The sequence below is a fragment of the Pteropus vampyrus genome, unplaced genomic scaffold, assembly GCF_000151845.1.
Source record: "Pteropus vampyrus isolate Shadow unplaced genomic scaffold, Pvam_2.0 Scaffold79, whole genome shotgun sequence".
NCBI lineage: Eukaryota > Metazoa > Chordata > Mammalia > Chiroptera > Pteropodidae > Pteropus > Pteropus vampyrus.
In genome coordinates, this window is record NW_011888860.1 from 1,512,061 (window position 1) to 1,523,413 (window position 11,353).

At 37.6% G+C, this 11,353-nt stretch overlaps 1 protein-coding gene across 20 annotated transcripts in view; it reads right to left on the reverse strand.

Annotated features, from left to right (window-relative positions):
- The window catches only part of APBB2 (amyloid beta precursor protein binding family B member 2), a 338,648-nt gene that overhangs the window by 208,961 nt on the left and 118,334 nt on the right, over positions 1 to 11,353 (reverse strand). The window lies entirely within an intron of this gene.

Here is an 11,353-nt window from a genome sequence, read left to right on the forward strand (position 1 = left end):
AAAAAAAAAAAGCAGAAACAAAACAGAGATTTAGAATAATGACTGCGTTTTTTTTTTTTTCATTAAAATGCTAATCATGACCACAAATTTCCAGATAACTACATTTATGAATTATTCATAGCCATATCCAAGATAAAGTCTCCCTGTCACTGCAGGCAGGCACCAAGCTCGCTGATGATTAGCATGTGGCCCCTATAATAAGTGTGACAGAAGTGCAGGTCACTGCAAGTCTGTCCATCAGGGCTGGTCTCACTGGCCCTCTTTAGAAGACCAGGCAAGACATCCATATTTCCCTGATGCTTTTCATCTCACTCTTCTTTAATGTCAAGGAAGAGTACTAGCCTGGATCTTTGCTGTGACATTTGAACTAATATCCTGTAAAAACTCTAAAAGCTTGAATGGGAAAAAGTTGTCTGTTTTGGGTAGATAAGATGTCAAAGTGATTTTTCAAAAAACTTTTTGTGAAGGAAAACATATATATAGAAAAGTATAAAAAAGAAAATGAAAAGTACACGTGACACAAGTGAACAGCTCAATGCATTTTCCTAAACTGAACACACCAGATAAAAACTCAGAATATTATCAATACCCTAGAAGCTTCCTAAAGGTAACTACTGTGCATAGATTACTTTTATTCATTTTTATAAACATCAAATTTACTGTCATTATTAATTTTTCATTTAAAACCCATATCTTGAACACCTGCTATATTCTAAGCACTGTGCTAGACACTGGGAGTACAGAGATGAATAAGACGCAGTCTCTGTCTTTAAGGAAAGTGAAGTCTAGTGGAGCCAAAAGAGACACAAAACAGACCTGGTAGGATTGTCAGATGAGTCAATGATTCAGATTCATGTCAAGCAGGGGCACCTAGCCCAGAAATAAAGAAGTCAGGGAAGGATTCCAAGTAAAAGGAATGCCTGGCGTGTCCTTGGGCTGGGTAAGACTCAGCCAAGCTGGGAATGGGACACAAGACAATGGAAAAGATAGAGGTAATAAAATGCATGGTGTAACTCAGTATTATGGACCCTGAATGGTGAGGCCAGGAAAGAAGCCTGGAGCCAGATCATAACCTTGTACACGTATCCAAAAACTCTGACTTAACCTGGTTGCAGACAGCCACTGATGGATCAGATCTGGGTTATGGAAGCATTACTCTCTCTAGATGGATTCAAAAGGGGCAGAGTGGATGCAGGGAGAGCAGTTAGGTTGTTAGTTAGAGAGGATGTGCAGGGATTAGGTCAGTGGAAGTAGCTGGAGAAGGGAAAAGTAGAGCTGAATCAGTATAGAGAAATATCCAGACACCAAAAGCAGAACATCTTGGTAATTGACTACATGTGGGTAGATAGGAGTGACAATTGAGGTAGAGAATACAGAAGAAGGAACAAATTTAATAAGGAAGACAGGGGTTACGTCTGGGGTGCTAGAAATTGAGGTGTAGAAGATTCATGTCGGAATACCCAGATATTCTTGAGTGTGAAGCTTGGGGAAAAAACCTGAAGGAATTTGGATAGAATGAGAAAATTAGAAGATTAGTGCTAAAAACAAAACCATAGAGAAAATGAATAATGACAGAATGGGCAGAAGAAAGATCTTTTGAAAAAGACTGAGGAAGAAAGGCAGAGAGGTACCATGGGATACAATGAGATGAATAAAGATGAGAAATGAAAGATATACCTCTGGATTTGACACTTAAGCAGGCCACCTTGATTGAGGCGGTTTCAGTGAAGTGGTGGAGGCAGATATAACACAGCAAGCAGAAAAGAAGAGGAAAGAGAATGGACAGTTATTGGAAGGGGTAAGTGCTAATGGAAGACCATATTAATAAGCTTAAAAAATTAGTAGAGCGAGAAAGGTTGAAGGTACAAGAGGGAGACGGTAAGGATGGAATAAGATCCCAAAGGAGGTGGGGAAAAAGGGTCAGGATACAGATGAAGGGGCTGACCTTGAAAAGGAAGGAGAATCTACAGCCCTCTGATATTAAAAGGCTATCAAAATTAGAAGAATAAAAACAAATCTTGTCATAGTGAGTTTGTAGGTAACAGTATTGGAATGTTGGAGGCAATAGACAAAATGACATCAGCACTGTATATAAATTGACAAGGCTCTCTGCTGAGAATGAGTTGACACATAAACAGATTGAGGACATAGATCTCGAAAATATTGGTTTCTGACATGTTACCCTCCAAAATTAAAGTAGCCCAACTCTGTTCTGAGGTAAATAAACATATATGCCAGCAAACATCAAGGTGGAAAGGGGTGTTTGTGGAGTAAGCACCATAGAACTTAAGAGGATAAAAAAATATTATATAAGTAAAAGATATAGAAGAACTCTCTTCTAAAATGATCTTAGGTTTTGAGTGGAAATCTCTCCAAAGGTTCACATATGGTTTAATTAAGTGAAACAACTACCTAACATCTTATAAGGCTTCTTAAGATGCTTCAGTTCAAAGATCTCTCATAGCATGACTAACCTGATGAAAATGAAGAGTCAGACATTTGAAAGTAAAGGCAAGAAGAAGGAGAGTGGAGTTGACAGCAGCATCTGCCCCTGCGATTTCTCAGCATAATGCCTCCTAAGACAGTAGAAATGTCATCTCACTACAGTCTCCTGCCCACTCTTCAACCTCAAGTTTTGGCAAATGCAGAAGTGGGTGGAATGACTTAGTTCTTGGAAAACACTCCAATAATGCCAAAAGTAGCGAGGATTGTTAAAAAATCTAATGCGATGAAAATGCCTTGAAAAGTAGATTTTATGTTCTCTAGGCAGTCTTTGTGACATCAAAAGCTCTGAGGTTGCTTCACAGCATGTCTGTTTTGTTAATATGAACATCTCCAAGCCATCTTTGGAAGATGACAGAATTTTAGAATTCCAGATAAAAATCATATCATCATTGAAGTCAGCCAGGACGAGATAGTTTCACAGCCATCGGATGCCTATTGACTGGGCAATTCACCTTTGTACCCATGGGGCATGGGATATATAGCAAGCAGTCAATAAATACAGGATAAATCAATAAACCAATGCATAAGTGAAGAGTTCACACAATTAAGGAGGCCAATTAAAGAGCAAGAACAGAAATAGTCTTTCTATTCCTTTCTTTCCCACCCTAATTGACTCAAAGCCAAGCTGCAAACTGCATTCAACTGCATTTCCTTTCCTCTTCACAAAAGAAAATCTTTATGAACTCATAAATAAATATTTTGTGTTAAGAGGATTAAGAAATAATGAATTACAAAATACAAGATGCCTCTGAAATGAGAAATAGGTAGGTGCGAACATTTTGAGCATACAAAGAAATAGAAATTGCCCACTCTACATCTGCCTGACTTCTTTGTTATCCTTCTGTGTGAAGGACAGGACGTCATTACTCTAACAGCATGGCGCCTCTCCTCCCAGATGCTCATTCACACAGCAACCTGCTCAGGTTCAACCCACTGGGACAATAGATAGTCTCGCTTCCTTGAAAATTCTGAAAATTCACTCAGTTACAGGTTTATGGTTTCGTCCTAATCTATATTTCTATTATTCATCTTTTCATTTACTTTATAACACATAACCTGTGAGGGATCACTGATCATATTGAACACATTTTACATATCATACAGTGGTACTGTCTAGAAATAACTTTAATGACAAAGTTTCCAAAAGTGAGGAATAGTGGTTTTGTTTATTTGTTGTTAGTATATACTGTGTGACATTTTTCTGAACTGTTAAAAAATAACTTGGTCCAATCTGTTTCTGCCCATCTGATCATCAAGATCTCAAGAAGGAAACAATTCTTTGAGACCGTCATCCTTTTTTCTGTTCTTGGTAAGAAAGCTAAGAGACCAAGATGAATAATACACTATTCACTTGAATGCAAGCCATCAAGGAGAGAAAAGGAACATTTATGCTAATCCACAAAGTGTTTAGTTTGCAACTTTTTAATTACTATAGTTATAGTACTGCCCATACTATATTCACTAGCACAAATCCTCTACAAGGACACTAATCTTAGGCAGGCACATTAATGCCTCCCTCTTCTCCTACAAATTCCCATTATGCTGATGTGGTGCAAAAATGCTAAGAATTCTCTCAAAGTAAATATTTCATGTCAACAACACTTATTCTACCATCTTCCTTTCCAACTATTTTATGATATCATAATGTCTCTAGGAAAGTATTAGTTGCTACTGACCTAAAAGACAAATTTGTAAACAAAATGTTTTTTTAAAAAGGCTTCATTTAACACAACATGGTTTGATATGAAAGCTATGCAAGCTACTAATAAAGTTGGTTATGTTATTCAAAAATAATATACTCTATATTCTATAATATTAAATTAGAATTCTCTGAATCGTTCTGCAGTTATTACACTGTATAATCTTTTTTAAAAGCCTCAAGGTGTAAGACATTGAGAATGATGAAGATTTTCATAATAGTTGAAAGACTACCCATCTAAGTAATAAAGTAGGTTTACCTTCAACCATACTGAATTGATTTTTTTTCTAAAAGGTAACGTCTTCACAGAGAATATAGAATATGATTAATCTTTGGTGACACAGGACCATCAATATGACTATCAATGATCTTGCTCTGTCAGAACATGAGAACATTAACTCTGAGAAAAAGGAACTGGCCCAGTGGATACTAGGCAGAAATTGAGTTTCAACCTCCATGAGGAGAGCTGGGTGGGGAGTTCAAAGCAACAGGACACTCTTGAGAGTCAAAAGGCAGAGACTGCTGAAACTCAAACACCAAGGGAAGCACAGATATAAATACACTTTGGAGAGTCAAAGGTGAAATCAAGTTACAGATACAAGTCCAGAGCCAAGTTGAGTCAGGATCTGAGTAGCAGATAAACCAATGGAATAGAGGGACAGGGTATAAGCCTGGCTTTATGTGTGCACTGCTAGTAATCAGACTAAGCATCCTTATAAAGACAAGACAAACTTCCAAGGCACAGAGGGCTGTATGCTCCTCTAGTCGAAGGCCGCTGACTACTTTGCTTTGGGAGATATTTTCTTTGCCTTTAATAGTTTGGTTATCTCTTCTCCCACAAGAGTCAAGTCTCATTTCTGTCAAGAATACCAATCCTTCCTTTCTTCAAGTCAGCTATGATTTTGGAAACCAAACAAAATAAAAAAAGTATAAGAGAACTAAACTTAAAATACCAAGCTTCAGATAAGGTCTGAGGGCACACTGCACAGACTCTGAATTCATACTTGGGCAGTTGAAATGTCTTTTTTGTTTATTCCTTGGTTCTTAGATAATTCAAATACCAATCCTTAAGTAGGGTTCATTTGAAGTCATTTAGTACAAATAGAACCAAGCCTAAAATATGACATGGAGTTGTTATTTGTAAGTGATCACTATTATTTAACAAGAACTTTTTAAAGAGAAACCCAATAAGTTGAATATCTAGAAACACAACAGATCAATTGCTTTAATATGAAGTATCTGTGGAAATGTGGGAATAAAAAACCTGGAGAAGGGAGGGCTTTGTCACTGGACAGGAAATGTCTGTAGGTAAGACAATTAGCCTTCAATGCCTCATCTGTAAAATGAGTTAACTATATCTACTTTGCAAAGGTATGAATGAGAACAAAATGGAAGGCTCAGACAACATCAACAAATGAAAATTAAACCTTAACTAATTGGGAACACAGTACATAACCCCCATGAAACACATTTTTATTCCAAGCTGAGAGAGTCATCTGCCTCTCTATCTAACTCTCACCAGCTCACATGATAATATTTTTTTCCCAAATTATTTTCAATAGAACTTTCCTTTTGGATAACAAAATGTTTTAAGATTAACTGCAAGTACAAGTACTCGTTTTAAACTTAAGTACTTGTGCATTTTCAGATAAAAAAATTAGAATGCAAAACTCCCCCATTATGACGTTCTCATTTTGTTTCTTAATTTTTTCTTATGCAAGCTATTTATTTTCTCTTTTTCCCATTTTTCTCTATTGGATCTTTGTGGATCTTTTTTCTCACTTTAAGCAAAACCGTTGCAGTAATAGTAAGCAATATCTTATGTTATTCAGCAGTTTACAAGTAACTTTCATATACATTACCTTATTTCTCTTAAATTACTTCTGTTTTCTTAATTTTATTTTCCCTTGCCCCACTTTTCAAAAATCAGGCAGAACTTTCTAAAATCAGCAAAGAAGCAATTTTTCTCCTTCCAGCTGCCAAGACATTAATGCACAATACTTTGCAGAGCTGTGTAATGCAAGTTAGACTATATACAGCATATCTACATCCTGACACATCCAATTCTTCTTGCAAATAATTTTTTCTCCCCTGGTGATTATCTTTTGAAGTTAAAATACAGTGAGAAATGTGTAAATGTTAAATATGTTAAAATAAGACAAGTGAATGCCTTTAAGAATAAAAAATAATAAATAAAAAATAAAAGGAAGAAAGGTCAAAAGACTTGAAGAAAAAAGAAAAAGAATAAAGTTGTTGCTGTTGTTATAAATTTCAGTAAAATTTCCATTATCTATCTTACCAGAGCTATTTTTCTCCAAACTGTGCATTAATCTGCGAAAACCACAAGGGATGCACCCATCTCATTAAAAAAGATGATCTTTTGAGTTATGATAATGAGAAAGAGCATCTATTTTTGGTTTTAAGGACAGAAGTAATTCCTCTTCGTTGCTCAAAGGCGGTGACACTTCTAGTAAGCTTTAGCACAAAACAGATGTCTGGAACTCTTTACCTACCTATCATGATGAAAACAGAAACCTCAAACAGAAATGTTTCCTCTCAGAATCTCTACATACTCTCAATCTCAATTCATCAACAAAGAACACGAGGTGTCAGAAACAGAAAATATTAATTCTACCAGCTGAAGGTAAACATTATTTTTTTAAAAATTCTGTAAACACTAGATTGGGAATTGGATCAGATTACCATATAAGTCATTCAAGCCCTGCAGGACACAAAATCTTTAAAATTTGAATTGGCTTCCCTTTGCTTTAAAATGGTTGAATAAGGCCCATAGTAATTTATAGTTATCCTTGATATACCTTAAAATAGTAAACATTATTTAAAAACTCAATTGCTACTATTAAAATTAGAGTACTAATAAAATTTAAAGAAAAAGTTGAAAGAGAGATCATATTTGGTCCTAATTCTGCTGTGGTGTTTACATGTTTAATAATGTAAGCCTTTAGCGCATTCTGTATTTTGCAAGAGATACTCCTGAGTGATTTTATCCTAGAAATGGAAAAGAATGTCATGGTCCAAGATTCTTACATAAAATCTTGAGATGCTTCATGGAAACTCAGTATCCCACAGAATACAACTGGGACCACTGGATAGAATGGTTCTTAGAAAATCATGTTGTTCCAGAGTGGACACAAACCAAGTCAAACTAGTAGGAAATCTAAGAAATATTGACCCAACTGGGTAATTATGGCCATAGAAAACCCCAGGCAATGAAAATCATTTCATTAAATTGTTGAAAATTCTACGTTATTCTTGTGAATGGGTTTGAGTTCCAACTTGAAATTTATACCTTAGACATAACTGACCCTTCTTATTCCATACTCAAATTAAGAAAATAAGACACCGAAGGTTCCAGTCAAGATGGTGGAGAAGGAAAATGCTATACTCACTTCCTCCCAGGACAACTTTAAAATTATAACTAACTTATAGAACAATCGACCTGGAGAACCATTTGAAGACTAGCTAAACAGAAATCCTATAAGGATATAAAGAAATCATGTTGAGACTATGGTGGCGGGGTGGGCAGAGATGCAAAACAGGCTGGCGCAATGCCCCCATTTAGTGATCAAGCATCAGAGGGATATCTCAGCTGCAGAGGTAACCCCTCTAAGGAGCAAGAGGTCCCAGCCCAAAACCGAACTCCCTAGGCAAGAGGACCAGGGACAGAAAGAGGAATCCTCACAATATCTAGCTGTGAAAAGCAGTGGGGATTCCATCCAACCAGGTGAGACAAAAGGCTGCTGGAAACTCAGGCATCCTCTTAAAGGGCCTGTGCACAGTCTCTCTTGCTCCCAGGTATTCAACCTGGGCTCCAGCATGGGACTGCAGTTGGGGAGGCACCAAAGACATTCAGGGAGAGAATAAGTTGTATGGCTTCAGGGCAAGGGCTAGAGGAACAGCCAGCACTGTCCCTGTAATGAGACTTCTTCTCACACAGCCAGTGGGCAGGCTTCATCTTTCCTGTGTTGAGTCCTCTCCGCCGCCCCACTCCCCGGCCCCCTGCATGGCAAACTCTGAACCTGCAATGGCCTGATGAACTCTGTTTGCCCAACCCTGGTGACTCTCTGGGACCCTGCTATACTCAACTGTCACACCACTGGAGGCTGTTTTGGGGGTGGACAGCCAGCATTGGCCCATGCTGCAGTCTTTCTTGGACAACTTTCAGGGGTCTGCAGGCCTCAAGCAGGCAGCTGCTGGCCTCAAAGTACTCTTGACCCCAAGCTCAGCACTGATGCCAAATCTAAATCTGCATTAACCTGATGAACACCACCCACAACACCCTGGTAACTCACTAAGACCCCGCCTCACCCAACTCCTATACCACCTGAAGCTCTTTCACAGGCTGAGTCTTACAGGCAGCTGGCAGGTGGTGGCAGGCCACGGGGTGTAATGGGCCTTACCCTGAGTTACTCCAGGACTGGTACTGGTAGCAGCCAGCTTTAGTTCGCAGCATGGCCTCTCCCACACACCTCTAGGTCCAGCATAGGCAGGAACCACAGCAGACCACTTTGTAGCTTCTATCAGGTAGCCCTGGGCTGGTCACAGGCAGCGGCTGACCTAGAACTACAACACAGCCCCTCTCAAGAGGCACCAGAACCAACACACACAGTGACCAGCTTCAGACCACAACAGAGCACCATCTGATTAGCCCCACAAGCGACACAACCAAAGGGTAATCTCAGCAGGCACAAGAGCCCGCTGAGGCAAATCCCACTCTGTGGAGTCTGTCCCCATACAGCTGTGGTTGTGGCCAATCTTCAGTCAGTGCAGGTCGTGGGTCAATCCCACCCACTGATGTGTCAACATCAATCAAAGACCAAACACAACAAGAGGGCATATACCACCCACACAATGGACACTCCTGAAGCACCTGGCTCAGGTGATGATTGAAAATGCACCACTGCGCCCCACAGGACACATACTACATAATGCTTCCCTGCCAAAACTGGAAGACATAGCAGATCTACCTAATACATTAAAACACACACACACACACACACACACACACACACACACACACACACACACACAGAGTGACAGCCAAAATGAGGAGGCAAAGAAACATGTCCCAAATGGAAGAACAGGAGAAAACTACAAGAAAAAAAAAAAAAAAAACTAAACAAAATAGAGCCACAAAAGATACCTTACACAGAGTTCAAAACAATGGGTTTAAGGATTTTCAAGAAACATGAGTTTCTTGAAACACAGAGACAGTAAGCATGAAAAAGGACATAGAAACCATAAAAAAGAACCAGTCAGAAATAAAGAACACAATAACTGAAATAAAGACTACAATAGAAGGAATCAACAGCAGATTAGATGAAGTAGAGGACTGAATCAATGATTTGGAAGACAAGGTAGTAGAAAACACAACTGGAACAGCAAAAAGGTAAAAGAGGAAAGAATATTTGTAAATAAGGATAGTTTAAGAAGCCTGTGGAACAACATCAAGCATGCCACCATTCACAGCACAGGGGTATCAGAAAGAGAAGCAAAAGATTGAGAACTTATTTGAAGAAATAATGATGAAAAACTTCCCTAATCTATTGAAGGAAGTAGACATACAAGCCCAGGAGGCACAGAGTCCCAAACAAGATGAACCCAAAGAGGCCCACACCAAGGCACATCATAATTAAAGTGCCAAAGCTTAAAGACAAAGAATCTTAAAAGGCATTTAGATGTAAGGGAGCTCCCATAAGACTGTCAGTTGATTTTTCAACAAAAACTTTGCAGGCCAGCAGGGATTGACACAAAATATTCAAAGTGACGAAAAAGAAAGGACCTACAACCAAAATAATTCTACCCAGCAAGTGTATCATTTAGAATCAAAGGACAGAGAAACAACTTCCCAGATTGAAAAAAAAAAAAGCTAAAGGAGTTTATCACCACCAAACTAGTAATACAAGAAATGTTAATGGGACTTCTTTTAGAAGGAGAAGAGGTAGAAAAACCATAAATATAAATAATAAAATGGCAATAGCTACTGTATCTACCAATAATCACTTTAAATGTAAATGGCATCAATGCTCCAATCTAAAGACATAGGGTAGCTGAATAGATAAGAAAACAAGATCCATACAAATGGTGTCTACAAAAGATCCATTACAGGTCAAGAGAAACACACAGACTAAAAGTAAAAGACATTAAAAAATATTTTGTGCAAATGAGAACAAAGAAAAACCTGGAGTAGCAATACTTATATCAGAGAAATAAACTTTAAAACAAACACTATAATAAGAGGGGAAAGAAAGATCACTTCATAATGATAAAGGGATCAATCCAACAAGAGGATATAATCCTTTTAAACATTTTGTAAACATTTTTGCACCGAACATAAATATATAAAACAAATACTGACAAACGTAAATGGAGAGATCAAGAGTAATACAATCATAGTAGGGGAATTTAACACCTCACTGACATTGACGGATAGATCTTCCAGACAGAAAATCAACAAGAAAACAATGGTACAATAGATCAGATTTTAATTGACATTTTTAGAGTATTTTACCCCAAAGCAGCAACATTTCCCAAGCTAGATCACATTTTAGGGCACAAAACAAGTCTTAATAAATTTAAGAAGATGGGAATCATATCAGGTGTCTTCTCTGACCATAATGGTATTAAACTAGAAATCAATTACAAGACAAAAACTGAAAAACATACTAACACATGAAGGCCAAATAACATGCTATTGAACAATCAATGGGTTAACAATGAGATCAAGAAAGAAATCAAAATATAACCTGAGACAAATGAAAACAAAAACATGACAACCCCAAATCTATGGGACACAATAAAAGCAGTCATATGAGGAAACAAGAAAAATCTCAAACAATCTAACCTTACACTGTAAGGAAGTAGAAAAAGAACAGCAAACAAAGCCCAAAGTAAGTAGAAGGATGGAAATAATAAAGATCAAAATGGAAGTAAACAAAACAATAATAATAATTAAAAGTAACAGTACAAAAGATCAATGAAACCAAGAGCTGGTTCTTTAAAAAGATAAACAAAATGTATAAACCTTTAACCAGACTCATCAAGAAAAAAAAGAGACCTATATAAAGAAAATTAGAAATAAAAGAGAAGGACCACTGACACCACAGTAATACAAAGGATTATAAAAAA